The sequence below is a fragment of the Ambystoma mexicanum genome, chromosome 12 (genome assembly GCF_040938575.1).
Source record: "Ambystoma mexicanum isolate Mex_15411 chromosome 12, UKY_AmexF1_1, whole genome shotgun sequence".
In the NCBI taxonomy this organism is placed as follows: Eukaryota; Metazoa; Chordata; class Amphibia; order Caudata; family Ambystomatidae; genus Ambystoma; species Ambystoma mexicanum.
Window position 1 is genome coordinate 1243353281 of NC_090936.1, and position 20765 is coordinate 1243374045.

The 20765-nt window shown below is 43.6% G+C and overlaps 1 protein-coding gene across 1 annotated transcript in view; it reads left to right on the forward strand.

Moving 5' to 3' along the window:
• The window catches only part of LOC138514765 (tyrosine 3-monooxygenase-like), a 456844-nt gene that overhangs the window by 222993 nt on the left and 213086 nt on the right, over positions 1–20765 (forward strand). The window lies entirely within an intron of this gene.

The window sequence follows — 20765 nt, forward strand, 5'->3', positions numbered from 1 at the left end:
TGACGTTTTCCATTCTTAGGACAGGTTCCATGCTTAGGACAGGTTCCATGCTTAGGACATTTTCCATTCTTAGGACAGATTCCATGCTTAAGATGTTTGCCATTCTTATGACAGGTTCCATGCTTAGGACAGTTTCCATGCTTAGGACGTTTTCCATTCTTAGGACAGGTTTCATGCTTAGGTCGTTTTCCATTCTTAGGACAGGTTCCATGCTTAGGACGTTTTCCATTCTTAGGACAGGTTCCATGCTTAGGACGTTTTCCATTCTTAAGGCGGGTTCTATGCTTAGGACAGGTTCCATGCTTAGGACGTTTTCCATTCTTAGGACGTTTTCCATTCTTAGGACATGCTTAGGACATTTTCCATTCTTAGGACAGATTCCATGCTTAGGATGTTTGCCATTCTTATGACAGGTTCCATGCTTAGGACGGTTTCCATTCTTAGGACAGGTTTCATGCTTAGGACAGGTTCCATGCTTAGGGCAGGTTCCATGCTTAGGACGTTTTCCATTCTTAGGAAAGGTTCCATGCTTAGGACGTTTTCCATTTTTAGGACAGGTTCCATGCTTAGGACGTTTTCCATTCTTTGGACAGGTTCCATGCTAAGGAAGTTTTCCATTTTTAGGACAGGTTCCATGCTTAGGACGTTTTCCATTCTTAGGACAGGTTCCATGCTTAGGACAGGTTCCATGCTTAGGATGTTTTCCATTCTTAGGACAGGTTCCATGCTTAGGACAGGTTCCATGCTTTGGACGTTTTCCATTCTTAGGACAGGTTGCATGGTTAGGACGTTTTCCATTCTTGGGACAGGTTCCATGCTTAGGACGTTTTCCATTTTTAGGACAGGTTCCATGCTTAGGACGTTTTCCATTCTTAGGACAGGTTCCATGCTTAGGACAGGTTCCATGCTTATGACATTTTCCATGCTTAGGACAGGTTCCATGCTTAGGACAGGTTCCATGCTTAGGACGTTTTCCATTCTTAGGACAGGTTCCATGTTTAGGACGTTTTCCATTCTTAGGACATGTTCCATTCTTAGGACAGGTTCCATGCTTAGGACATTTTCCATTCTTAGGACAGATTCCATGCTTAGGATGTTTGCCATTCTTATGACAGGTTCCATGCTTAGGACAGTTTCCATGCTTAGGACGTTTTCCATTCTTAGGAGAGGTTTCATGCTTAGGTCGTTTTCCATTCTTAGGACAGGTTCCATGCTTAGGACGTTTTCCATTCTTAGGAGAGGTTCTATGCTTAGGACGTTTTCCATTCTTTTGACAATTTCCATGCTTAGGATGTTTTCCATTTTTAGGACAGGCTCCATGCTTAGGACGTTTTCAATTCTTAGGACAGGTTCCATGCTTAGGGTGTTTTCCATTCTTAGGACAGGTTCCATGCTTAGGACAGGTTCCATGCTTAGGACAGGTTCCATTTTTAGGACAGGTTCCATGCTTAGGACGTTTTCCATTCTTAGGACAGGTTCCATGCTTAGGACAGGTTCCATGCTTAGGACGTTTTCCATTCTTAGGACAGGTTCCATGCTTAGGACAGGTCCCATGCTTAGGACGTTTTCCATTCTTAGGACAGGTTCCATTCTTAGGACAGGTTCCATGCTTAGCACAGGTTCCATTTTTAGGACAGGTTCCATGCTTAGGACGTTTTCCATTCTTAGGACAGGTTCCATGCTTAGGACATTTTCCATTCTTAGGACAGGTTCAATGCTTAGGACAGGTTCCATGCTTAGGACGTTTTCCATTCTTAGGACAGGTTCCATTCTTATGACAGGTTCCATGCTTAGGACGTTTTCCATGCTTAGGACAAGTTCCATGCTTAGGACATTTTCCATTCTTAGGACAGGTTCCATGCTTAGGACGTTTTCCATTCTTTGGACAGGTTCCATGCTTAGGACGTTTTCCATTCTTAGGACAGGTTCCATGCTTAGGACGTTTTCCATTTTTAGGACAGGTTCCATGCTTAAGACGTTTTCCATTCTTAGGACAGGTTCCATGCTTAGGACAGGTTCCATGCTTAGGACATTTTACATTCTTAGGACAGGTTCCATGCTTAGGACATTTTCCATTCTTAGGACAGGTTCCATTCTTAGGACAGGTTCCATGCTTAGCACAGGTTCCATTTTTAGGACAGGTTCCATGCTTAGGACGTTTTCCATTCTTAGGACAGGTTCCATGCTTAGGACATTTTCCATTCTTAGGACAGGTTCAATGCTTAGGACAGGTTCCATGCTTAGGACGTGTTCCATTCTTAGGACAGGTTCCATTCTTATGACAGGTTCCATGCTTAGGACGTTTTCCATGCTTAGGACAAGTTCCATGCTTAGGACATTTTCCATTCTTAGGACAGGTTCCATGCTTAGGACGTTTTCCATTCTTTGGACAGGTTCCATGCTTAGGACGTTTTCCATTCTTAGGACAGGTTCCATGCTTAGGACGTTTTCCATTTTTAGGATAGGTTCCATGCTTAAGACGTTTTCCATTCTTAGGACAGGTTCCATGCTTAGGACAGGTTCCATGCTTAGGACATTTTACATTCTTAGGACAGGTTCCATGCTTAGGACGTTTTCCATTCTTAGGACAGGTTCCATGCCTAGGACGTTTTCCATTTTTAGGACAGGTTCCATGCTTAGGACAGGTTCCATGCTTAGGACGTTTTCCATTCTTAGGACAGGTTCCATGCTTAGGACAGGTTCCATGCTTTGGACGTTTTCCATTCTTAGGACAGGTTCCATGCCTAGGACGTTTTCCATTTTTAGGACAGGTTCCATGCTTAGGACAGGTTCCATGCTTAGGACGTTTTCCATTCTTAGGACAGGTTCCATGCTTAGGACAGGTTCCATGCTTAGGACGTTTTCCATTTTTAGGACAGGTTCCATGCTTAGGACGTTTTCCATTCTTAGGACAGGTTCCATGCTTAGGACAGGTTCCATGCTTATGACGTTTTCCATTCTTAGGACAGGTTCCATGCTTAGGACAGGTTCCATGCTTAGGACATTTTCCATTCTTAGGACAGATTCCATGCTTAAGATGTTTGCCATTCTTATGACAGGTTCCATGCTTAGGACAGTTTCCATGCTTAGGACGTTTTCCATTCTTAGGACAGGTTTCATGCTTAGGTCGTTTTCCATTCTTAGGACAGGTTCCATGCTTAGGACGTTTTCCATTCTTAGGACAGGTTCCATGCTTAGGACGTTTTCCATTCTTAAGGCGGGTTCTATGCTTAGGACAGGTTCCATGCTTAGGACGTTTTCCATTCTTAGGACGTTTTCCATTCTTAGGACATGCTTAGGACATTTTCCATTCTTAGGACAGATTCCATGCTTAGGATGTTTGCCATTCTTATGACAGGTTCCATGCTTAGGACGGTTTCCATTCTTAGGACAGGTTTCATGCTTAGGACAGGTTCCATGCTTAGGGCAGGTTCCATGCTTAGGACGTTTTCCATTCTTAGGACAGGTTCCATGCTTAGGACGTTTTCCATTTTTAGGACAGGTTCCATGCTTAGGACGTTTTCCATTCTTTGGACAGGTTCCATGCTAAGGAAGTTTTCCATTTTTAGGACAGGTTCCATGCTTAGGACGTTTTCCATTCTTAGGACAGGTTCCATGCTTAGGACAGGTTCCATGCTTAGGATGTTTTCCATTCTTAGGACAGGTTCCATGCTTAGGACAGGTTCCATGCTTTGGACGTTTTCCATTCTTAGGACAGGTTGCATGGTTAGGACGTTTTCCATTCTTGGGACAGGTTCCATGCTTAGGACGTTTTCCATTTTTAGGACAGGTTCCATGCTTAGGACGTTTTCCATTCTTAGGACAGGTTCCATGCTTAGGACAGGTTCCATGCTTATGACATTTTCCATTCTTAGGACAGGTTCCATGCTTAGGACGTTTTCCATTCTTAGGACAGGTTCCATGCTTAGGACGTTTTCCATTCTTAGGACATGTTCCATTCTTAGGACAGGTTCCATGCTTAGGACATTTTCCATTCTTAGGACAGATTCCATGCTTAGGATGTTTGCCATTCTTATGACAGGTTCCATGCTTAGGACAGTTTCCATGCTTAGGACGTTTTCCATTCTTAGGAGAGGTTTCATGCTTAGGTCGTTTTCCATTCTTAGGACAGGTTCCATGCTTAGGACGTTTTCCATTCTTAGGACAGGTTCCATGATTAGGACGTTTTCCATTCTTAGGACAGGTTCCATGCTTAGGACGTTTTCCATTCTTTTGACAATTTCCATGCTTAGGATGTTTTCCATTTTTAGGACAGGCTCCATGCTTAGGACGTTTTCCATTCTTAGGACAGGTTCCATGCTTAGGACGTTTTCCATTCTTAGGACAGGTTCCATGCTTAGGACGTTTTCCATTCTTAAGGCGGGTTCTATGCTTAGGACAGGTTCCATGCTTAGGACGTTTTCCATTCTTAGGACGTTTTCCATTCTTAGGACATGCTTAGGACATTTTCCATTCTTAGGACAGATTCCATGCTTAGGATGTTTGCCATTCTTATGACAGGTTCCATGCTTAGGACGGTTTCCATTCTTAGGACAGGTTTCATGCTTAGGACAGGTTCCATGCTTAGGGCAGGTTCCATGCTTAGGACGTTTTCCATTCTTAGGACAGGTTCCATGCTTAGGACGTTTTCCATTTTTAGGACAGGTTCCATGCTTAGGACGTTTTCCATTCTTTGGACAGGTTCCATGCTAAGGAAGTTTTCCATTTTTAGGACAGGTTCCATGCTTAGGACGTTTTCCATTCTTAGGACAGGTTCCATGCTTAGGACAGGTTCCATGCTTAGGATGTTTTCCATTCTTAGGACAGGTTCCATGCTTAGGACAGGTTCCATGCTTTGGACGTTTTCCATTCTTAGGACAGGTTGCATGGTTAGGACGTTTTCCATTCTTGGGACAGGTTCCATGCTTAGGACGTTTTCCATTTTTAGGACAGGTTCCATGCTTAGGACGTTTTCCATTCTTAGGACAGGTTCCATGCTTAGGACAGGTTCCATGCTTATGACATTTTCCATTCTTAGGACAGGTTCCATGCTTAGGACGTTTTCCATTCTTAGGACAGGTTCCATGCTTAGGACGTTTTCCATTCTTAGGACATGTTCCATTCTTAGGACAGGTTCCATGCTTAGGACATTTTCCATTCTTAGGACAGATTCCATGCTTAGGATGTTTGCCATTCTTATGACAGGTTCCATGCTTAGGACAGTTTCCATGCTTAGGACGTTTTCCATTCTTAGGAGAGGTTTCATGCTTAGGTCGTTTTCCATTCTTAGGACAGGTTCCATGCTTAGGACGTTTTCCATTCTTAGGACAGGTTCCATGATTAGGACGTTTTCCATTCTTAGGACAGGTTCCATGCTTAGGACGTTTTCCATTCTTTTGACAATTTCCATGCTTAGGATGTTTTCCATTTTTAGGACAGGCTCCATGCTTAGGACGTTTTCAATTCTTAGGACAGGTTCCATGCTTAGGGTGTTTTCCATTCTTAGGACAGGTTCCATGCTTAGGACAGGTTCCATGCTTAGGACAGGTTCCATTTTTAGGACAGGTTCCATGCTTAGGACGTTTTCCATTCTTAGGACAGGTTCCATGCTTAGGACAGGTTCCATGCTTAGGACGTTTTCCATTCTTAGGACAGGTTCCATGCTTAGGACGTTTTCCATTCTTAGGACAGGTTCCATGCTTAGGACAGGTCCCATGCTTAGGACGTTTTCCATTCTTAGGACAGGTTCCATTCTTAGGACAGGTTCCATGCTTAGCACAGGTTCCATTTTTAGGACAGGTTCCATGCTTAGGACGTTTTACATTCTTAGGACAGGTTCCATGCTTAGGACGTTTTCCATTCTTAGGACAGGTTCAATGCTTAGGACAGGTTCCATGCTTAGGACGTTTCCCATTCTTAGGACAGGTTCCATTCTTATGACAGGTTCCATGCTTAGGACGTTTTCCATGCTTAGGACAAGTTCCATGCTTAGGACATTTTCCATTCTTAGGACAGGTTCCATGCTTAGGACGTTTTCCATTCTATGGACAGGTTCCATGCTTAGGACGTTTTCCATTCTTAGGACAGGTTCCATGCTTAGGACGTTTTCCATTTTTAGGACAGGTTCCATGCTTAAGACGTTTTCCATTCTTAGGACAGGTTCCATGCTTAGGACAGGTTCCATGCTTAGGACATTTTACATTCTTAGGACAGGTTCCATGCTTAGGACGTTTTCCATTCTTAGGACAGGTTCCATGCCTAGGACGTTTTCCATTTTTAGGACAGGTTCCATGCTTAGGACAGGTTCCATGCTTAGGACGTTTTCCATTCTTAGGACAGGTTCCATTCTTATGACAGGTTCCATGCTTAGGACGTTTTCCATGCTTAGGACAAGTTCCATGCTTAGGACATTTTCCATTCTTAGGACAGGTTCCATGCTTAGGACGTTTTCCATTCTTTGGACAGGTTCCATGCTAAGGACGTTTTCCACTCTTAGGACAGGTTCCATGCTTAGGACGTTTTCCATTTTTAGGACAGGTTCCATGCTTAAGACGTTTTCCATTCTTAGGACAGGTTCCATGCTTAGGACAGGTTCCATGCTTAGGACATTTTACATTCTTAGGACAGGTTCCATGCTTAGGACGTTTTCCATTCTTAGGACAGGTTCCATGCCTAGGACGTTTTCCATTTTTAGGACAGGTTCCATGCTTAGGATAGGTTCCATGCTTAGGACGTTTTCCATTCTTAGGACAGGTTCCATGCTTAGGACAGGTTCCATGCTTAGGACGTTTTCCATTTTTAGGACAGGTTCCATGCTTTGGATGTTTTCCATTCTTAGGACAGGTTCCATGCCTAGGACGTTTTCCATTTTTAGGACAGGTTCCATGCTTAGGACAGGTTCCATGCTTAGGACGTTTTCCATTCTTAGGACAGGTTCCATGCTTAGGACAGGTTCCATGCTTAGGACGTTTTCCATTTTTAGGACAGGTTCCATGCTTAGGACGTTTTCCATTCTTAGGACAGGTTCCATGCTTAGGACAGGTTCCATGCTTATGACGTTTTCCATTCTTAGGACAGGTTCCATGCTTAGGACAGGTTCCATGCTTAAGATGTTTGCCATTCTTATGACAGGTTCCATGCTTAGGACAGTTTCCATGCTTAGGACGTTTTCCATTCTTAGGACAGGTTTCATGCTTAGGTCGTTTTCCATTCTTAGGACAGGTTCCATGCTTAGGACGTTTTCCATTCTTAGGACAGGTTCCATGCTTAGGACGTTTTCCATTCTTAAGGCGGGTTCTATGCTTAGGACAGGTTCCATGCTTAGGGCAGGTTCCATGCTTAGGACGTTTTCCATTCTTAGGACAGGTTCCATGCTTAGGACGTTTTCCATTTTTAGGACAGGTTCCATGCTTAGGACGTTTTCCATTCTTTGGACAGGTTCCATGCTAAGGAAGTTTTCCATTTTTAGGACAGGTTCCATGCTTAGGACGTTTTCCATTCTTAGGACAGGTTCCATGCTTAGGACAGGTTCCATGCTTAGGATGTTTTCCATTCTTAGGACAGGTTCCATGCTTAGGACAGGTTCCATGCTTTGGACGTTTTCCATTCTTAGGACAGGTTGCATGGTTAGGACGTTTTCCATTCTTGGGACAGGTTCCATGCTTAGGACGTTTTCCATTTTTAGGACAGGTTCCATGCTTAGGACGTTTTCCATTCTTAGGACAGGTTCCATGCTTAGGACAGGTTCCATGCTTATGACATTTTCCATTCTTAGGACAGGTTCCATGCTTAGGACGTTTTCCATTCTTAGGACAGGTTCCATGCTTAGGACGTTTTCCATTCTTAGGACATGTTCCATTCTTAGGACAGGTTCCATGCTTAGGACATTTTCCATTCTTAGGACAGATTCCATGCTTAGGATGTTTGCCATTCTTATGACAGGTTCCATGCTTAGGACAGTTTCCATGCTTAGGACGTTTTCCATTCTTAGGAGAGGTTTCATGCTTAGGTCGTTTTCCATTCTTAGGACAGGTTCCATGCTTAGGACGTTTTCCATTCTTAGGACAGGTTCCATGCTTAGGACGTTTTCCATTCTTAGGACAGGTTCCATGCTTAGGACGTTTTCCATTCTTTTGACAATTTCCATGCTTAGGATGTTTTCCATTTTTAGGACAGGCTCCATGCTTAGGACGTTTTCAATTCTTAGGACAGGTTCCATGCTTAGGGTGTTTTCCATTCTTAGGACAGGTTCCATGCTTAGGACAGGTTCCATGCTTAGGACAGGTTCCATTTTTAGGACAGGTTCCATGCTTAGGACGTTTTCCATTCTTAGGACAGGTTCCATGCTTAGGACAGGTTCCATGCTTAGGACGTTTTCCATTCTTAGGACAGGTTCCATGCTTAGGACAGGTTCCATGCTTGGGACGTTTTCCATTCTTAGGACAGGTTCCATGCTTAAGACAGGTCCCATGCTTAGGACGTTTTCCATTCTTAGGACATTTTACATTCTTATGACAGGTTCCATGCTTAGGACGTTTTCCATTCTTAGGACAGGTTCCATGCCTAGGACGTTTTCCATTTTTAGGACAGGTTCCATGCTTAGGACAGGTTCCATGATTAGGACGTTTTCCATTCTTAGGACAGGTTCCATGCTTAGGACAGGTTCCATGCTTTGGACGTTTTCCATTCTTAGGACAGGTTCCATGCCTAGGACGTTTTCCATTTTTAGGACAGGTTCCATGCTTAGGACAGGTTCCATGCTTAGGACGTTTTCCATTCTTAGGACAGGTTCCATGCTTAGGACAGGTTCCATGCTTAGGACGTTTTCCATTTTTAGGACAGGTTCCATGCTTAGGACGTTTTCCATTCTTAGGACAGGTTCCATGCTTAGGACAGGTTCCATGCTTATGACGTTTTCCATTCTTAGGACAGGTTCCATGCTTAGGACAGGTTCCATGCTTAGGACATTTTCCATTCTTAGGACAGATTCCATGCTTAAGATGTTTGCCATTCTTATGACAGGTTCCATGCTTAGGACAGTTTCCATGCTTAGGACGTTTTCCATTCTTAGGACAGGTTTCATGCTTAGGTCGTTTTCCATTCTTAGGACAGGTTCCATGCTTAGGACGTTTTCCATTCTTAGGACAGGTTCCATGCTTAGGACGTTTTCCATTCTTAAGGCGGGTTCTATGCTTAGGACAGGTTCCATGCTTAGGACGTTTTCCATTCTTAGGACGTTTTCCATTCTTAGGACATGCTTAGGACATTTTCCATTCTTAGGACAGATTCCATGCTTAGGATGTTTGCCATTCTTATGACAGGTTCCATGCTTAGGACGGTTTCCATTCTTAGGACAGGTTTCATGCTTAGGACAGGTTCCATGCTTAGGGCAGGTTCCATGCTTAGGACGTTTTCCATTCTTAGGACAGGTTCCATGCTTAGGACGTTTTCCATTTTTAGGACAGGTTCCATGCTTAGGACGTTTTCCATTCTTTGGACAGGTTCCATGCTAAGGAAGTTTTCCATTTTTAGGACAGGTTCCATGCTTAGGACGTTTTCCATTCTTAGGACAGGTTCCATGCTTAGGACAGGTTCCATGCTTAGGATGTTTTCCATTCTTAGGACAGGTTCCATGCTTAGGACAGGTTCCATGCTTTGGACGTTTTCCATTCTTAGGACAGGTTGCATGGTTAGGACGTTTTCCATTCTTGGGACAGGTTCCATGCTTAGGACGTTTTCCATTTTTAGGACAGGTTCCATGCTTAGGACGTTTTCCATTCTTAGGACAGGTTCCATGCTTAGGACAGGTTCCATGCTTATGACATTTTCCATTCTTAGGACAGGTTCCATGCTTAGGACAGGTTCCATGCTTAGGACGTTTTCCATTCTTAGGACAGGTTCCATGTTTAGGACGTTTTCCATTCTTAGGACATGTTCCATTCTTATGACAGGTTCCATGCTTAGGACATTTTCCATTCTTAGGACAGATTCCATGCTTAGGATGTTTGCCATTCTTATGACAGTTTCCATGCTTAGGACAGTTTCCATGCTTAGGACGTTTTCCATTCTTAGGAGAGGTTTCATGCTTAGGTCGTTTTCCATTCTTAGGACAGGTTCCATGCTTAGGACGTTTTCCATTCTTAGGAGAGGTTCTATGCTTAGGACGTTTTCCATTCTTTTGACAATTTCCATGCTTAGGATGTTTTCCATTTTTAGGACAGGCTCCATGCTTAGGACGTTTTCAATTCTTAGGACAGGTTCCATGCTTAGGGTGTTTTCCATTCTTAGGACAGGTTCCATGCTTAGGACAGGTTCCATGCTTAGGACAGGTTCCATTTTTAGGACAGGTTCCATGCTTAGGACGTTTTCCATTCTTAGGACAGGTTCCATGCTTAGGACAGGTTCCATGCTTAGGACGTTTTCCATTCTTAGGACAGGTTCCATGCTTAGGACAGGTCCCATGCTTAGGACGTTTTCCATTCTTAGGACAGGTTCCATTCTTAGGACAGGTTCCATGCTTAGCACAGGTTCCATTTTTAGGACAGGTTCCATGCTTAGGACGTTTTCCATTCTTAGGACAGGTTCCATGCTTAGGACATTTTCCATTCTTAGGACAGGTTCAATGCTTAGGACAGGTTCCATGCTTAGGACGTTTTCCATTCTTAGGACAGGTTCCATTCTTATGACAGGTTCCATGCTTAGGACGTTTTCCATGCTTAGGACAAGTTCCATGCTTAGGACATTTTCCATTCTTAGGACAGGTTCCATGCTTAGGACGTTTTCCATTCTTTGGACAGGTTCCATGCTTAGGACGTTTTCCATTCTTAGGACAGGTTCCATGCTTAGGACGTTTTCCATTTTTAGGACAGGTTCCATGCTTAAGACGTTTTCCATTCTTAGGACAGGTTCCATGCTTAGGACAGGTTCCATGCTTAGGACATTTTACATTCTTAGGACAGGTTCCATGCTTAGGACATTTTCCATTCTTAGGACAGGTTCCATTCTTAGGACAGGTTCCATGCTTAGCACAGGTTCCATTTTTAGGACAGGTTCCATGCTTAGGACGTTTTCCATTCTTAGGACAGGTTCCATGCTTAGGACATTTTCCATTCTTAGGACAGGTTCAATGCTTAGGACAGGTTCCATGCTTAGGACGTGTTCCATTCTTAGGACAGGTTCCATTCTTATGACAGGTTCCATGCTTAGGACGTTTTCCATGCTTAGGACAAGTTCCATGCTTAGGACATTTTCCATTCTTAGGACAGGTTCCATGCTTAGGACGTTTTCCATTCTTTGGACAGGTTCCATGCTTAGGACGTTTTCCATTCTTAGGACAGGTTCCATGCTTAGGACGTTTTCCATTTTTAGGATAGGTTCCATGCTTAAGACGTTTTCCATTCTTAGGACAGGTTCCATGCTTAGGACAGGTTCCATGCTTAGGACATTTTACATTCTTAGGACAGGTTCCATGCTTAGGACGTTTTCCATTCTTAGGACAGGTTCCATGCCTAGGACGTTTTCCATTTTTAGGACAGGTTCCATGCTTAGGACAGGTTCCATGCTTAGGACGTTTTCCATTCTTAGGACAGGTTCCATGCTTAGGACAGGTTCCATGCTTTGGACGTTTTCCATTCTTAGGACAGGTTCCATGCCTAGGACGTTTTCCATTTTTAGGACAGGTTCCATGCTTAGGACAGGTTCCATGCTTAGGACGTTTTCCATTCTTAGGACAGGTTCCATGCTTAGGACAGGTTCCATGCTTAGGACGTTTTCCATTTTTAGGACAGGTTCCATGCTTAGGACGTTTTCCATTCTTAGGACAGGTTCCATGCTTAGGACAGGTTCCATGCTTATGACGTTTTCCATTCTTAGGACAGGTTCCATGCTTAGGACAGGTTCCATGCTTAGGACATTTTCCATTCTTAGGACAGATTCCATGCTTAAGATGTTTGCCATTCTTATGACAGGTTCCATGCTTAGGACAGTTTCCATGCTTAGGACGTTTTCCATTCTTAGGACAGGTTTCATGCTTAGGTCGTTTTCCATTCTTAGGACAGGTTCCATGCTTAGGACGTTTTCCATTCTTAGGACAGGTTCCATGCTTAGGACGTTTTCCATTCTTAAGGCGGGTTCTATGCTTAGGACAGGTTCCATGCTTAGGACGTTTTCCATTCTTAGGACGTTTTCCATTCTTAGGACATGCTTAGGACATTTTCCATTCTTAGGACAGATTCCATGCTTAGGATGTTTGCCATTCTTATGACAGGTTCCATGCTTAGGACGGTTTCCATTCTTAGGACAGGTTTCATGCTTAGGACAGGTTCCATGCTTAGGGCAGGTTCCATGCTTAGGACGTTTTCCATTCTTAGGACAGGTTCCATGCTTAGGACGTTTTCCATTTTTAGGACAGGTTCCATGCTTAGGACGTTTTCCATTCTTTGGACAGGTTCCATGCTAAGGAAGTTTTCCATTTTTAGGACAGGTTCCATGCTTAGGACGTTTTCCATTCTTAGGACAGGTTCCATGCTTAGGACAGGTTCCATGCTTAGGATGTTTTCCATTCTTAGGACAGGTTCCATGCTTAGGACAGGTTCCATGCTTTGGACGTTTTCCATTCTTAGGACAGGTTGCATGGTTAGGACGTTTTCCATTCTTGGGACAGGTTCCATGCTTAGGACGTTTTCCATTTTTAGGACAGGTTCCATGCTTAGGACGTTTTCCATTCTTAGGACAGGTTCCATGCTTAGGACAGGTTCCATGCTTATGACATTTTCCATTCTTAGGACAGGTTCCATGCTTAGGACGTTTTCCATTCTTAGGACAGGTTCCATGCTTAGGACGTTTTCCATTCTTAGGACATGTTCCATTCTTAGGACAGGTTCCATGCTTAGGACATTTTCCATTCTTAGGACAGATTCCATGCTTAGGATGTTTGCCATTCTTATGACAGGTTCCATGCTTAGGACAGTTTCCATGCTTAGGACGTTTTCCATTCTTAGGAGAGGTTTCATGCTTAGGTCATTTTCCATTCTTAGGACAGGTTCCATGCTTAGGACGTTTTCCATTCTTAGGACAGGTTCCATGATTAGGACGTTTTCCATTCTTAGGACAGGCTCCATGCTTAGGACGTTTTCAATTCTTAGGACAGGTTCCATGCTTAGGGTGTTTTCCATTCTTAGGACAGGTTCCATGCTTAGGACAGGTTCCATGCTTAGGACAGGTTCCATTTTTAGGACAGGTTCCATGCTTAGGACGTTTTCCATTCTTAGGACAGGTTCCATGCTTAGGACAGGTTCCATGCTTAGGACGTTTTCCATTCTTAGGACAGGTTCCATGCTTAGGACAGGTTCCATGCTTAGGACGTTTTCCATTCTTAGGACAGGTTCCATGCTTAGGACAGGTCCCATGCTTAGGACGTTTTCCATTCTTAGGACAGGTTCCATTCTTAGGACAGGTTCCATGCTTAGCACAGGTTCCATTTTTAGGACAGGTTCCATGCTTAGGACGTTTTACATTCTTAGGACAGGTTCCATGCTTAGGACGTTTTCCATTCTTAGGACAGGTTCAATGCTTAGGACAGGTTCCATGCTTAGGACGTTTCCCATTCTTAGGACAGGTTCCATTCTTATGACAGGTTCCATGCTTAGGACGTTTTCCATGCTTAGGACAAGTTCCATGCTTAGGACATTTTCCATTCTTAGGACAGGTTCCATGCTTAGGACGTTTTCCATTCTTTGGACAGGTTCCATGCTTAGGACGTTTTCCATTCTTAGGACAGGTTCCATGCTTAGGACGTTTTCCATTTTTAGGACAGGTTCCATGCTTAAGACGTTTTCCATTCTTAGGACAGGTTCCATGCTTAGGACAGGTTCCATGCTTAGGACATTTTACATTCTTAGGACAGGTTCCATGCTTAGGACGTTTTCCATTCTTAGGACAGGTTCCATGCCTAGGACGTTTTCCATTTTTAGGACAGGTTCCATGCTTAGGACAGGTTCCATGCTTAGGACGTTTTCCATTCTTAGGACAGGTTCCATTCTTATGACAGGTTCCATGCTTAGGACGTTTTCCATGCTTAGGACAAGTTCCATGCTTAGGACATTTTCCATTCTTAGGACAGGTTCCATGCTTAGGACGTTTTCCATTCTTTGGACAGGTTCCATGCTTAGGACGTTTTCCATTCTTAGGACAGGTTCCATGCTTAGGACGTTTTCCATTTTTAGGACAGGTTCCATGCTTAAGACGTTTTCCATTCTTAGGACAGGTTCCATGCTTAGGACAGGTTCCATGCTTAGGACATTTTACATTCTTAGGACAGGTTCCATGCTTAGGACGTTTTCCATTCTTAGGACAGGTTCCATGCCTAGGACGTTTTCCATTTTTAGGACAGGTTCCATGCTTAGGATAGGTTCCATGCTTAGGACATTTTCCATTCTTAGGACAGGTTCCATGCTTAGGACAGGTTCCATGCTTTGGATGTTTTCCATTCTTAGGACAGGTTCCATGCCTAGGACGTTTTCCATTTTTAGGACAGGTTCCATGCTTAGGACAGGTTCCATGCTTAGGACGTTTTCCATTCTTAGGACAGGTTCCATGCTTAGGACAGGTTCCATGCTTAGGACGTTTTCCATTTTTAGGACAGGTTCCATGCTTAGGACGTTTTCCATTCTTAGGACAGGTTCCATGCTTAGGACAGGTTCCATGCTTATGACGTTTTCCATTCTTAGGACAGGTTCCATGCTTAGGACAGGTTCCATGCTTAAGATGTTTGCCATTCTTATGACAGGTTCCATGCTTAGGACAGTTTCCATGCTTAGGACGTTTTCCATTCTTAGGACAGGTTTCATGCTTAGGTCGTTTTCCATTCTTAGGACAGGTTCCATGCTTAGGACGTTTTCCATTCTTAGGACAGGTTCCATGCTTAGGACGTTTTCCATTCTTAAGGCGGGTTCTATGCTTAGGACAGGTTCCATGCTTAGGACGTTTTCCATTCTTAGGACGTTTTCCATTCTTAGGACATGCTTAGGACATTTTCCATTCTTAGGACAGATTCCATGCTTAGGATGTTTGCCATTCTTAGGACGTTTTCCATTCTTAGGACATGCTTAGGACATTTTCCATTCTTAGGACAGATTCCATGCTTAGGATGTTTGCCATTCTTATTACAGGTTCCATGCTTAGGACGGTTTCCATTCTTAGGACAGGTTTCATGCTTAGGACAGGTTCCATGCTTAAGACGTTTTCCATTCTTAGGACAGGTTCCATGCTTAGGACAGGTTCCATGCTTAGGACAGGTTCCATGCTTAGGACATTTTACATTCTTAGGACAGGTTCCATGCTTAGGACGTTTTCCATTCTTAGGACAGGTTCCATGCCTAGGACGTTTTCCATTTTTAGGACAGGTTCCATGCTTAGGACAGGTTCCATGCTTAGGACTTTTTCCATTCTTAGGACAGGTTCCATGCTTAGGACAGGTTCCATGCTTAGGACGTTTTCCATTCTTAGTACAGGTTCCATGCTTAGGACAGGTTCCATGCTTAGGATGTTTTCCATTCTTAGGACAGGTTCCATGGTTAGGACGTTTTCCATTCTTGGGACAGGTTCCATGCTTAGGACGTTTTCCATTCTTAGGACAGGTTCCATGCTTAGGACAGGTTCCATGCTTATGACATTTTCCATTCTTAGGACAGGTTCCATGCTTAGGACAGGTTCCATGCTTAGGACGTTTTCCATTCTTAGGACAGGTTCCATGCTTAGGACGTTTTCCATTCTTAGGACATGTTCCATTCTTAGGACAGGTTCCATGCTTAGGACATTTTCCATTCTTAGGACAGATTCCATGTTTAGGATGTTTGCCATTCTTATGACAGGTTCCATGCTTAGGACCGTTTCCATGCTTAGGACGTTTTCCATTCTTAGGAGAGGTTTCATGCTTAGGTCGTTTTCCATTCTTAGGACAGGTTCCATGCTTAGGACGTTTTCCATTCTTAGGACAGGTTCCATGCTTAGGACGTTTTCCATTCTTAGGACAGGTTCCATGCTTAGGACGTTTTCAATTCTTTTGACAATTTCCATGCTTAGGATGTTTTCCATTTTTAGGACAGGCTCCATGCTTAGGACGTTTTCAATTCTTAGGACAGGTTCCATGCTTAGGGTGTTTTCCATTCTTAGGACAGGTTCCATGCTTAGGACAGGTTCCATGCTTAGGACAGGTTCCATTTTTAGGACAGGTTCCATGCTTAGGACGTTTTCCATTCTTAGGACAGGTTCCATGCTTAGGACAGGTTCCATGCTTAGGACGTTTTCCATTCTTAGGACAGGTTCCATGCTTAGGACAGGTTCCATGCTTAGGACGTTTTCCATTCTTAGGACAGGTTCCATGCTTAGGACAGGTCCCATGCTTAGGACGTTTTCCATTCTTAGGACAGGTTCAATGCTTAGGACAGGTTCCATGCTTAGGACGTTTTCCATTCTTAGGACAGGTTCCATTCTTATGACAGGTTCCATGCTTAGGACGTTTTCCATGCTTAGGACAAGTTCCATGCTTAGGATATTTTCCATTCTTAGGACAGGTTCCATGCTTAGGACGTTTTCCATTCTTTGGACAGGTTCCATGCTTAGGACGTTTTCCATTCTTAGGACAGGTTCCATGCTTAGGACGTTTTCCATTTTTAGGACAGGTTCCATGCTTAAGACGTTTTCCATTCTTAGGACAGGTTCCATTCTTAGGACAGGTTCCATGCTTAGGACGTTTTCCATTTTTAGGACAGGTTCCATGCTTAAGACGTTTTCCATTCTTAGGACAGGTTCCATGCTTAGCACAGGTTCCATTTTTAGGACAGGTTCCATGCTTAGGACGTTTTCCATTCTTAGGACAGGTTCCATGCTTAGGACGTTTTCCATTCTTAGGACAGGTTCAATGCTTAGGACAGGTTCCATGCTTAGGACGTTTTCCATTCTTAGGACAGGTTCCATTCTTATGACAGGTTCCATGCTTAGGACGTTTTCCATGCTTAGGACAAGTTCCATGCTTAGGACATTTTCCATTCTTAGGACAGGTTCCATGCTTAGGATGTTTTCCATTCTTTGGACAGGTTCCATGCTTAGGACGTTTTCCATTCTTAGGACAGGTTCCATGCTTAGGACGTTTTCCATTTTTAGGACAGGTTCCATGCTTAAGACGTTTTCCATTCTTAGGACAGGTTCCATGCTTAGGACAGGTTCCATGCTTAGGACATTTTACATTCTTAGGACAGGTTCCATGCTTAGGACGTTTTCCATTCTTAGGACAGGTTCCATGCCTAGGACGTTTTCCATTTTTAGGACAGGTTCCATGCTTAGGACAGGTTCCATGCTTAGGACGTTTTCCATTCTTAGGACAGGTTCCATGCTTAGGACAGGTTCCATGCTTTGGACGTTTTCCATTCTTAGGACAGGTTGCATGGTTAGGACGTTTTCCATTCTTGGGACAGGTTCCATGCTTAGGACGTTTTCCATTTTTAGGACAGGTTCCATGCTTAGGACGTTTTCCATTCTTAGGACAGGTTCCATGCTTAGGACAGGTTCCATGCTTATGACGTTTTCCATTCTTAGGACAGGTTCCATGCTTAGGACGTTTTCCATTCTTAGGACAGGTTCCATGCTTAGGACGTTTTCCATTCTTAGGACAGGTTCCATTCTTAGGACAGGTTCCATTCTTAGGACAGGTTCCATGCTTAGGACATTTTCCATTCTTAGGACAGATTCCATGCTTAGGATGTTTGCCATTCTTATGACAGGTTCCATGCTTGGGACAGTTTCCATGCTTAGGACGTTTTCCATTCTTAGGACAGGTTTCATGCTTAGGTCGTTTTCCATTCTTAGGACAGGTTCCATGCTTAGGACGTTTTCCATTCTTAGGACAGGTTCCATGCTTAGGACGTTTTCCATTCTTAGGACAGGTTCCATGCTTGGGACGTTTTCCATTCTTTTGACAATTTTCATGCTTAGGATGTTTTCCATTTTTAGGACAGGCTCCATGCTTAGGACGTTTTCAATTCTAAGGACACGTTCCATGCTTAGGGTGTTTTCCATTCTTAGGGCAGGTTCCATGCTTAGGACAGGTTCCATGCTTAGGACAGGTTCCATTTTTAGGACAGGTTCCATGCTTAGGACGTTTTCCATTCTTAGGACAGGTTCCATGCTTAGGACAGGTTCCATGCTTAGGACGTTTTCCATTCTTAGGACAGGTTCCATGCTTAGGACAGGTTCCATGCTTAGGACGTTTTCCATTCTTAGGACAGGTTCCATGCTTAGGACAGGTCCCATTCTTAGGACGTTTTCCATTCTTAGGACAGGTTCCATTCTTAGGACAGGTTCCATGCTTAGCACAGGTTCCATTTTTAGGACAGGTTCCATGCTTAGGACGTTTTCCATTCTTAGGACAGGTTCCATGCTTAGGACGTTTTCCATTCTTAGGACAGGTTCAATGCTTAGGACAGGTTCCATGCTTAGGACGTTTTCCATTTTTAAGACAGGTTCCATTCTTATGACAGGTTCCATTCTTAGGACGTTTTCCATGCTTAGGACAAGTTCCATGCTTAGGACATTTTCCATTCTTAGGACAGGTTCCATGCTTAGGACGTTTTCCATTCTTTGGACAGGTTCCATGCTTAGGACGTTTTCCATTCTTAGGACAGGTTCCATGCTTAGGACGTTTTCCATTTTTAGGACAGGTTCCATGCTTAAGACGTTTTCCATTCTTAGGACAGGTTCCATGCTTAGGACAGGTTCCATGCTTAGGACATTTTACATTCTTAGGACAGGTTCCATGCTTAGGACGTTTTCCATTCTTAGGACGGGTTCCATGCCTAGGACGTTTTCCATTTTTAGGACAGGTTCCATGCTTAAGACGTTTTCCATTCTTAGGACAGGTTCCATGCTTAGGACAGGTTCCATGCTTAGGACATTTTCCATTCTTAGGACAGGTTCCATGCTTAGGACGTTTTCCATTCTTAGGACAGGTTCCATACTTAGGACAGGTTCCATGCTTAGGACGTTTTCCATTCTTAGGACAGGTTCCATTCTTAGGATGGCTTCCATGCTTAGGATGGATTCAGTGATTAAGACGGCTTCTGTAGTTAGGATGGCTTCCATACTTAGGATGGGTTACATGCTTATGTTTGGTTCAATGCTTAGGATTGGTTCTATGCTTAGGGCGGGTTCTATTATTAGGGCAGTTTACATTCTTAGGGCCGGTTCCATGGTTAGGACGGGTTCCATGCTGAGGACATTTTACATTCTTAGGAAAGGTTCCATGCTTGGGACATTTTCCGTTCTTAGGACAGGTTCCATGCTTAGGACGTTTTCCATTCTTTTGACAATTTCCATGCTTAGGATGTTTTCCATTTTTAGGACAGGCTCCATGCTTAGGACGTTTTCAATTCTTAGGACAGGTTCCATGCTTAGGGCGTTTTCCATTCTTAGGACAGGTTCCATTCTTAGGATGGCTTCCATGCTTAGGATGGATTCAGTGATTAAGACGGCTTCTGTAGTTAGGATGGCTTCCATACTTAGGATGGGTTACATGCTTATGTTTGGTTCAATGCTTAGGATTGGTTCTATGCTTAGGGCGGGTTCTATTATTAGGGCAGTTTACATTCTTAGGGCGGGTTCCATGGTTAGGACGGGTTCCATGCTGAGGACATTTTACATTCTTAGGAAAGGTTCCATGCTTAGGACATTTTCCATTCTTAGGACAGGTTCCATGCTTAGGACGTTTTCCATTCTTTTGACAATTTCCATGCTTAGGATGTTTTCCATTTTTAGGACAGGCTCCATGCTTAGGACGTTTTCAATTCTTAGGACAGGTTCCATGCTTAGGGCGTTTTCCATTCTTAGGACAGGTTCCATGCTTAGGACAGGTTCCATTTTTAGGACAGGTTCCATGCTTAGGACGTTTTCCATTCTTAGGACAGGTTCCATGCTTAGGACAGGTTCCATGCTTAGGACGTTTTCCATTCTTAGGACAGGTTCCATGCTTAGGACAGGTTCCATGCTTAGGACGTTTTCCATTCTTAGGACAGGTTCCATGCTTAGGACAGGTCCCATGCTTAGGACGTTTTCCATTCTTAGGACAGGTTCCATGCTTAGGACAGGTTCCATGCTTAGGACAAGTTCCATTTTTAGGACAGGTTCCATGCTTAGGACGTTTTCCATTCTTAGGACAGGTTCCATGCTTAGGACGTTTTCCATTCTTAGAACAGGTTCCATGCTTAGGACAGGTTCCATGCTTAGGACGTTTTCCATTCTTAGGACAAGTTCCATGCTTAGGACATTTTCCATTCTTAGGACAGGTTCTATGCTTAGGACGTTTTCCATTCTTTGGACAGGTTCCATGCTTAGGACGTTTTCCATTCTTAGGACAGGTTCCATGCCTAGGACGTTTTCCATTCTTAGGACAGGTTCCATGCTTAAGACGTTTTCCATTCTTAGGACAGGTTCCATGCTTAGGACAGGTTCCATGCTTAGGACATTTTACATTCTTAGGACAGGTTCCATGCTTAGGACGTTTTCCATTCTTAGGACAGGTTCCATGCCTAGGACGTTTTCCATTTTTAGGACAGGTTCCATGCTTAGGACAGGTTCCATGCTTAGGACATTTTACATTCTTAGGACAGGTTCCATGCTTAGGACGTTTTCCATTCTTAGGACAGGTTCCATGCCTAGGACGTTTTCCATTTTTAGGACAGGTTCCATGCTTAAGACGTTTTCCATTCTTAGGACAG